The 8,883-nt window shown below is 33.8% G+C and overlaps 1 pseudogene; it reads right to left on the reverse strand.

Annotated features, from left to right (window-relative positions):
* Positions 1 to 230: 230 nt before the first annotated feature.
* On the reverse strand, positions 231 to 367 carry LOC145247020 (U2 spliceosomal RNA; annotated as a pseudogene).
* Between the last annotated feature and the right edge of the window lie 8,516 nt (positions 368 to 8,883).

Raw genomic sequence — 8,883 nt, forward strand, 5'->3', positions numbered from 1 at the left:
GTAGGATTGACATGAAATTCTTAAAGATAAAATAAAATTACCGAAAAATTGACTGAATTTACTTAAATAAATAAAAAGTAAATGACTTAGAATGAGTTTAATGAACTTAAGGATGAATTGAATGACCTTAAGAATGACTTGAATGCTTAAAAAAATAACTGGAATTCTTCAAAAACAACTTGAATGATCTGGAGAATGACTTGAATGGCTTTGAGACTGACTGGTTGTAAAGTGGGTGATCATTTTACATAAAATTAATACAGAAAAGTAATCCCCTACTTTATATCACAAAGTTACAAACATAAATACAGCATGTAGTAAGAACAGATACTACATTTTGATCTTGGCCAAAAGGCCAAAAAAGGGTATTTATTTGCTTCCTCACCGAGCAAATTAGACACAAGGCCGATTTTTAATGTGAGAAGTGAAGGGGAAATGGGGACCAACTCCCCGGGGAGTAGGGGAGCTTGATAGTGACAATTGGTATGAAGGGTTGCCCCTACATTGACCAAGGTCTTATATGCCTGCCTCCACATATGGTCTTTGCTTGCAGTATGTATTTATTTGCTTCCCCACTGAGCAAATTAGGCAGAAGGCCGTTTTTTAATGTGGAGAGAGAGAGGGAGGGGAGGGAAAAAGGGGACCAGCTCCTGATGGGTGGGAAATGGGAGCTGGATAGTGACAATTGGTATGAAGGGTTGCCCCTATATTGACCAAGGTCTGATATGTGGGGTTATCCCCACATATGGTCTTTCCTTGCAGTATCTGCCGGAACAGATACGGTATTTATTTGCTCCCCCACCGAGCAAATTAGGCACAAGGCCGATTTTTAATGTGAGGAGTAAAGGGGAAATGGGGACCAACTCCCTGGGGAGTAGGGGAGCTGGATAGTGACAATTGGTATGAAGTATTTATTTGCTCCCCCACCGAGCAAATTAGGCACAAGGCCAATTTTTAATGTGAGGAGTGAAGGGAGGGGGAAGGGAAAAAGGGGACCAGCTCCCAAGAGGTGGGAAATGGGAGATGGTTAAAGGTCAGGCATGTGGGGTTGCCCCCACATCTGGTCTTAGCTAGTCATAGCTTGCAGCATCTGCCGGAACAGATGGTATTTATTTGCTCCCCCACCGAGCAAATTAGGCACAAGGCCAATTTTTAATGTGAGGAGTGAAGGGAGGGGGAAGGGAAAAAGGGGACCAGCTCCCGAGAGGTGGGAAATGGGAGCTGGTTAAAGGTCAGGCATGTAGGGTTGCCCCCACATCTGGTCTTTGCTAGTCATAGCTTGCAGTATCTGCCGGAACAGATGGTATTTATTTGCTCCCCCACTGAGCAAATTAGGCACAAGGCCGTTTTTAATGTGAGGTAAAAACCAGCTCCCCTAAAAGTAGGCAAAAAAGGGGCACTCTGGTTATCAAAAATAATAATTGTCCCAGTATAGAGGGTTTCCCCTCCATTGACTGGTACAAATTATCTTAAGTGCAGCATCTGCCGGAACAGATGGTATTTATTTGCTCCCCCACCGAGCAAATTAGGCACAAGGCCAATTTTTAATGTGAGGAGTGAAGGGAGGGGGAAGGGAAAAAGGGGACCAGCTCCCAAGAGGTGGGAAATGGGAGATGGTTAAAGGTCAGGCATGTGGGGTTGCCCCCACATCTGGTCTTAGCTAGTCATAGCTTGCAGCATCTGCCGGAACAGATGGTATTTATTTGCTCCCCCACCGAGCAAATTAGGCACAAGGCCAATTTTTAATGTGAGGAGTGAAGGGAGGGGGAAGGGAAAAAGGGGACCAGCTCCCGAGAGGTGGGAAATGGGAGCTGGTTAAAGGTCAGGCATGTAGGGTTGCCCCCACATCTGGTCTTTGCTAGTCATAGCTTGCAGTATCTGCCGGAACAGATGGTATTTATTTGCTCCCCCACTGAGCAAATTAGGCACAAGGCCGTTTTTAATGTGAGGTAAAAACCAGCTCCCCTAAAAGTAGGCAAAAAAGGGGCACTCTGGTTATCAAAAATAATAATTGTCCCAGTATAGAGGGTTTCCCCTCCATTGACTGGTACAAATTATCTTAAGTGCAGCATCTGCCGGAACAGATGGTATTTATTTGCTCCCCCACCGAGCAAATTAGGCACAAGGCCAATTTTTAATGTGAGGAGTGAAGGGAGGGGGAAGGGAAAAAAGGGGACCAGCTCCCGAGAGGTGGGAAATGGGAGCTGGTTAAAGGTCAGGTATGTGGGGTTGCCCCCACATCTGGTCTTTGCTAGTCATAGCTAGTCATAGCTTGCAGTATCTGCCAGAACAGATACTACACTTTGATCTGGCCAAAAAGCTATTAACAACATAACGTTGATCTTAACCAAAATTGACAAGCACAACAGTGTTACGGACAGACCGACCGACGGACCGATGGAGTGACTTATAGAGTCGCTTGCACGCGACTAAAAATCTTCTTTTTTTTTTTTTTTTTTTTTTTTTTTTTAAATAGGAAATAAAATTTTGTTGTATATGGGTTGTGGAATTGCATTCATCTGCAAAAGATCTAGCTAATTTGCATATTCTTTTAATCATTCATTTTAATTAATTTCCTATTAGTTTTTTTCGGTTTTCTTATGGGATGATCATCTTTAGTTAACTATTGCGTGCAATTATATTTATATAGAAATTCTACATGATTTATACTTGTGTAACATTTGCATAAAAAGCTTATAGTAAAGACAAAACTCTTTCCATAATATATTTATGTATGCATATATATTTTTGTTTAAAAAAGTTTGTCTGCCAAACTCCTCCTACAGTTGTTTGTCTACATATATGAAACTTGATATGTAAGATATTTGAACCCATGCGAAACTTTATATTTAGGTTTTAGCCGAAGAAAATCCGTTCAAAAATGTGAAAATTTTTAAAAATGAAATTTGGCAGGTGAAGGTCGAACGACGCCATTACTAATATGCATGCGCAACGTAATAGCTATTCGTTCACGATTTAATTTTTAGCTTTGTAGCAAACATGTCTTCATAGCTTAGTCGTTAACGGAAAAGAGGAAAAAGTAAATCGTGAGCTAAATGTTTTGGTTTCGATTCTCGGTGGTGGCGCACGAGTAATTCTGTTTAAACATTTTCAATCATTACTATATATTGGGTCCAATATATTATAACAATAAATACGAAATCTGCATTAATAAAAATATCATATTTAAGCGTATTTTACGATCAGGCAATGTCGGGCGACATGCTAGTATTAATCTAAAGACGTTAATATATTTATGAATTTTTTTACATAAGGATTGATAATTTGGATTATTTGGATTATTTTAACTATTCTTTTTTTTTTGTAAAATAGCGAGAATGCGCGGATGTAAATTCATACGAAGTGACGAGGGGAAAAATACTATGAAAAAAGAGAACGATCACGGTGAAGTCGAGATAACGTTCGAGATCTTGTGGACGACGAAATAACGTTTGAGATCTCATGGGAGACGTGGATAACGTTCGCGATCACGTACAGGGCGTGAATGTCGTTTGAGAAGACGATCAGGTGGGGGACGTCACAGCAGTAAAGAAAGAATGAGGAACCGTAATGCACTTGCTATAATCCTTATCCCTGAGTGGCTTCCGGGCCTTGATAAGTTGTGACCACCGTGTAAAAAAGAAAACAATAAATAAAAATAAAAAAAATAAATGGTGTTGCCACAAAGAAAAAGCGGGTTGGAGTTGTTTCCTGTCCTTTGTTTTGGTCTTCTTTGCAACTAAAACCGGACACAACGTGTGTTACTTCTCAGGCGACGTTACGTTTTCATCTCCACGTTTCAGCCGATGTAACATCCAATCTTCTTTATGTCTACTTTGTCGCACTTGGTAATCTGCACGGAGTTTCGAACGGAACTCTTTATTTAACAGACAAGTCTGGCATTTTTTTTTTACAATAAAGTCACCACTTATAAAGGCCCGAGAGCAACTCGAGGATAAGGGTTAATAAATGTACGGTTGTCATCAGGACCACAGTGTAATAATCGTTAGTAGTGGGAATAAATGCAACTTTGTTTGCGCACGTGAGTTCGTTCCTTATAGACTCCGAAACGTTTAAACAGATTTTCTTTAAAATTTGCAGGATTTTAGTGTATAAGTCTGGGAGTGATCTTAGTTAAGTTTTGTCTCAGAATACCTCCGATAATTACCGATAATCGATAATTGAAACCGTTATTTTAATTCATATATCATCGGTAAAGCCATTTTTTTCCATGTCGTCGCTTAGTAACAATGATAAAGCAACTGGCCATGAAAATTCTACTGTGGGTAAGTTGATAGTATGTTTTTGTTTCTTTTTTATGTTGTTTTGTTTATGTTTTTTTTGTTTATTTATTTATTTATTTATTTATTTATTTATTTATTTATTTATTTATTTTGCATAAGTGGTCCGTAGGTTCAAGCCCCGCATGTAAATTTCTTTCTTTTTTTTTTATTAACTGCAAAGAATTTTAGAAGACTTGAATTTACGAGTTTATTTATTTATTATTATTTTTATTGATTTTTTTATGTTTTATTTTATTTATTTATTTATTTTGCATGACATGGTCTGTAAGTTCAAACCCCGCACGTAAATCTCTTAAAGTTTTTTTTTTTTCGTTACATGGAAATAAGTTTATTTATAAGATCGGAAAATTTACGTGTGTGTGTATATTTTTAAAATATCTATTATTTTTGCAATATAAAAGTAGATTACAGTACTTTAATTAAACTTTATAATTGATTACAGAAAAAAATATTAAACTACGCTTAAATATGGTATTTTAATTCATGCAGATTTTGTATTTATCATTATTATTATAGAGCCAACTCTCTATTGATTATTATATTGTACCCAATACAAAGTATTAGCTGCCCGGCTTTGACAAGTAGTAAAATACGCTTAAATATATATTTTTTAATTTTATACAGATTTCATATTTATTATTAGAAAGCCGATACTTTATTGATTTATTTATTTTTATTTTCCAAAAGAAAAAGAAAAAAAAATACTTTATAACTGTTTTTAAAGAAACATAGATTTGTCTCTGATGAGTGGTTTAGTGGATCTCCACTATTTAACGAAATAAGGCCTACTTTATAAAAATGTTAATTGAATATTATAAGTATGAATTAAACAAGAAACACTCGTCTAGCTGTAAACACTATCAATAATTCCCCCCACTCTTTATCTGTGCCTAAACCTAAACGTAGATCCCATGAACAAAGCTTCTTTCTTAGAACTGCACGCCTGTGGAATTGTCTTCCGTTTTCCTGCTTTCCGGCTGACTACAATATGGTTGTCTTCAAGTCTAACGTAAATAAGTTCTTGATGAGCCGTTCCATATAAGTTATCAAATTTACCAAATTTTCATTACTAATGATTACTATATTGTCCAATTTCTACTGTACACTCTTTAACCCTTATCCTTGAGTGGCCTCTTGGCCTTGACAATGTGGTGATGCCTATGTAAAAAAAAATATTCTGGTTATGAATGATAACTAACAATATATATATATATATATAAAATATTCTGGTTATGAATGATAACTAACAATATATATATATATATATATATATATATATATATACACACACTTATATAAGTAACATATATATATATATATATACACACACTTATATAAGTAACAAGTTCATAAAATGTTTATTAATACTAGATTGTCGAATGTTGAACTGATTAAAGTTTGTGATATGTAAAAATTAAAAATATTACTTTATAAATAAAAAATAATAATGATGGTGGTGATATTGATAAGAAATTTCTATAAAAAATATATAAATAAATAAATTAAAATTAAGGTAAAAGTAAATAACCAAATAATTTACAATTCAACATTAGCAGAAATTAAGTATAACTTAATAACTTATTGAAATAATTTTTAATGCTAACATTTTATATTGAACAGATTAGTGAATTAATTTATAATATAAATCGATTTAATTTTTTTAATAATATTAAGTGAAAGACAGTAGAACTATATTAAATTTGCTTATTAGTTGAATATGAATGACTATGGGTTGGGAATGTTTATAGTAGGAATGTTAAAAAAATAAATATAAGAAAAGTTAATATATCGTTAGATTTGTTCTAAGGGAGGTAACACTATCTCACTTTAATTAAATTAATTTTAACTATTTACAATTACATTAAAAAAGAGTTTTCAGAATTTTTTTAACTTAACCTAACCTAAGTATAGGTTTTAAATTGAATGATTCTAAGAATTTTAAGTAAGTATAGATTTTGAATTGAATGATTCTAAGAATTTTAAGTGCAATAATAATAAGCTTGATTATAATAGTCAACAGAATTGAATTATGTATGGTTTTCAATTCAAATCAATTAATTATTTATGATAACCGTAAAGATCAATTTCCATAGCTTATTTTAGTTTCGTATATACAAACATGTATAATAGTTTATAATTCATTGATGTTATTTTCATAAGTATGTATACACAAATTAGAATTAATCAATTTACTAATTATTAAATAGAACTTTTTGGTAGAAGATTCATAAATTAATGTAGATTGTTACTACGAATAGATAGGTTTAATGACTTTGTTTGATGAAACTCAAAATGGCGTAATGGAAAAATGTTAAAGATATATGCAGCTTCTCTTCCAATTTTCAGATTTTAATCGTGTCAAATCACACTTCATTTCCTTTTGACGGATTGATTATTGCTATTTCTTCTGATGAGTTAAGATCATAATAGATTCACTGATTGATATAATAATTAAGTGATTGATTTTGCGCTACGAAACAGATGCTGTCAAGACTTGTATAAGTCAACTGAATTAAAGGAATAATGGTCAACATCATGAATTTCGGAATATAGTTTTGTCATTCATCCTCTCTCTCTCTCTCTCTCTCTCTCTCTCTCTCTTTCTGTCTATCTATATATATATATATACACACATAGAGTACTGTTTCGCTGTATCACAGCTCATCAGTGTGGCTAAACAGGCAAATACCTCAAGCCAAGAGCGAAACCCGACCGCCCGTACGACAGTCAAGGCTCCTAACCATTACGATATATATATATATATCTCGTAATGGTTAGGAGCCTTGACTGTCGTACGGGCGGTCGGGTTTCGCTCTTGGTTCGAGGTAGTTGCCTGTTTAGCCACACTGATGAGCTGTGATACAGCGAAACAGTACTCTATGTGGATATATATATATATATATATATATATCGTAATGGTTAGGAGCCTTGACTGTCGTACGGGCGGTCGGGTTTCGCTCTTGGCTTGAGGTAGTTGCCTGTTTAGCCACTTCAAAAAAAGCCTGCAAATTTTCATATAGTTTCATCCCATAGAACCAAATATATGAGCTTTTCAATATTCAATTTGTCTACCAGTATATATATATATATATATATATATATATGTAGTGAGAGAGAGAGATTTACCAACTTTTTTGGCAATTTTATAAGTTCCAAATTCCAGCGATTATTTATCAGAATTCAACAAATGAAGACTCGTTGGAAAAGTAATCGCTTGAATTGTGTAGTGGGCTATTTGATATGTGCCCTTAATATTGCACATTAACGTGATCATCCATCACCAGGGCCATTTTTGGCACTTTTTTATAGCCATAAAATGTTTCAATAAGTCATTTGTTTTCCTAGTTTTGTATATGAATTACAAAATATTTCCCCTAATCCTTTGGCCTTGGCGGATGGGAAACAAAAACTTGCTGCTATGGTTTCAAATTATCTTAAATAAACGAAAGGGGAGACTTGATTCCAAATATTTCTCATATGTTATATTTTCCCCTCTTCGGTTTTCATACATAAAGTAAATTTCACACTATAAGGATTATTTGACACTGAAAATATTCATAATCGTACCCTATTTCCAAAAAAGGGGAGATATAACATATGAGAAATGTTTGGAATCAAGTCTCCTCTTGCTGTTTTTCAGATCATTTGAAACGATAGCAGCAAGTTGTAGTCTCTCCCTCCATCAAGGCCAGATGTTTTAATATATATATATGTATATATATGTATATATATGTATATATATATGTATATATATATGTATATATATGTATATGTATATGTATATATATATGTATATGTATATATATATGTCTATGTATATATATATATGTATATATATATATGTATATATGTATATGTATATATATATGTAAATACATATGTATATATATGTATATGTATATATATATGTATATGTATATATATGTATATATATATGTATATATATGTATATGTATACATGTATATATATGTATATGTATATATGTGTATATGCATATATATATATATATATATATACTTGGAAGAAAATGAGACGTTACTCGGGATTGAATGATGACCAACGAATATTTACCACACCCATATATTTATTGTCAGCGAAATTGGTCAAATCGCTTTTTTTTTTAATCAAATCGATTGGTTATCTGCTCTAGTTGGGGACCCATCACGGTGCACAGGGAGAGTGCTTCACGTGCATCCTCGCAGTGATTTAGTGCACAACACATTGTAGTCTACATTGTACTGTAGAGCACTTACTGTTGATTTTATAAATTATTTTATATAATGGCTTGAATTAAAGTTAAAATGCAAAAGTCAAGTATCATGATTGAATTGTGCTCTTAACAGAAACCTTCATTTCGAACGCACCCCTGAATCTACTGTTGATTTTACATGCGAGCCTTTCGACGTGTGCGGTAATAAAACTTCTCTAATGCACTTATGATTTTAGACTGTGTAAGGTGTTAACTTTGGTTCAAATCAACTGTTTCTCCTTTCATCGGATCTTTTCAATTATTGGTACTTATTGAAGACATTTGGCTACAAAACCTATCTAAGAACACTGCCATGCACAAAAAGTACC

The sequence above is a fragment of the Euprymna scolopes genome, chromosome 24 (assembly GCF_053919585.1).
Source record: "Euprymna scolopes isolate OS-2025 chromosome 24, ASM5391958v1, whole genome shotgun sequence".
Taxonomy (NCBI): domain Eukaryota; kingdom Metazoa; phylum Mollusca; class Cephalopoda; order Sepiida; family Sepiolidae; genus Euprymna; species Euprymna scolopes.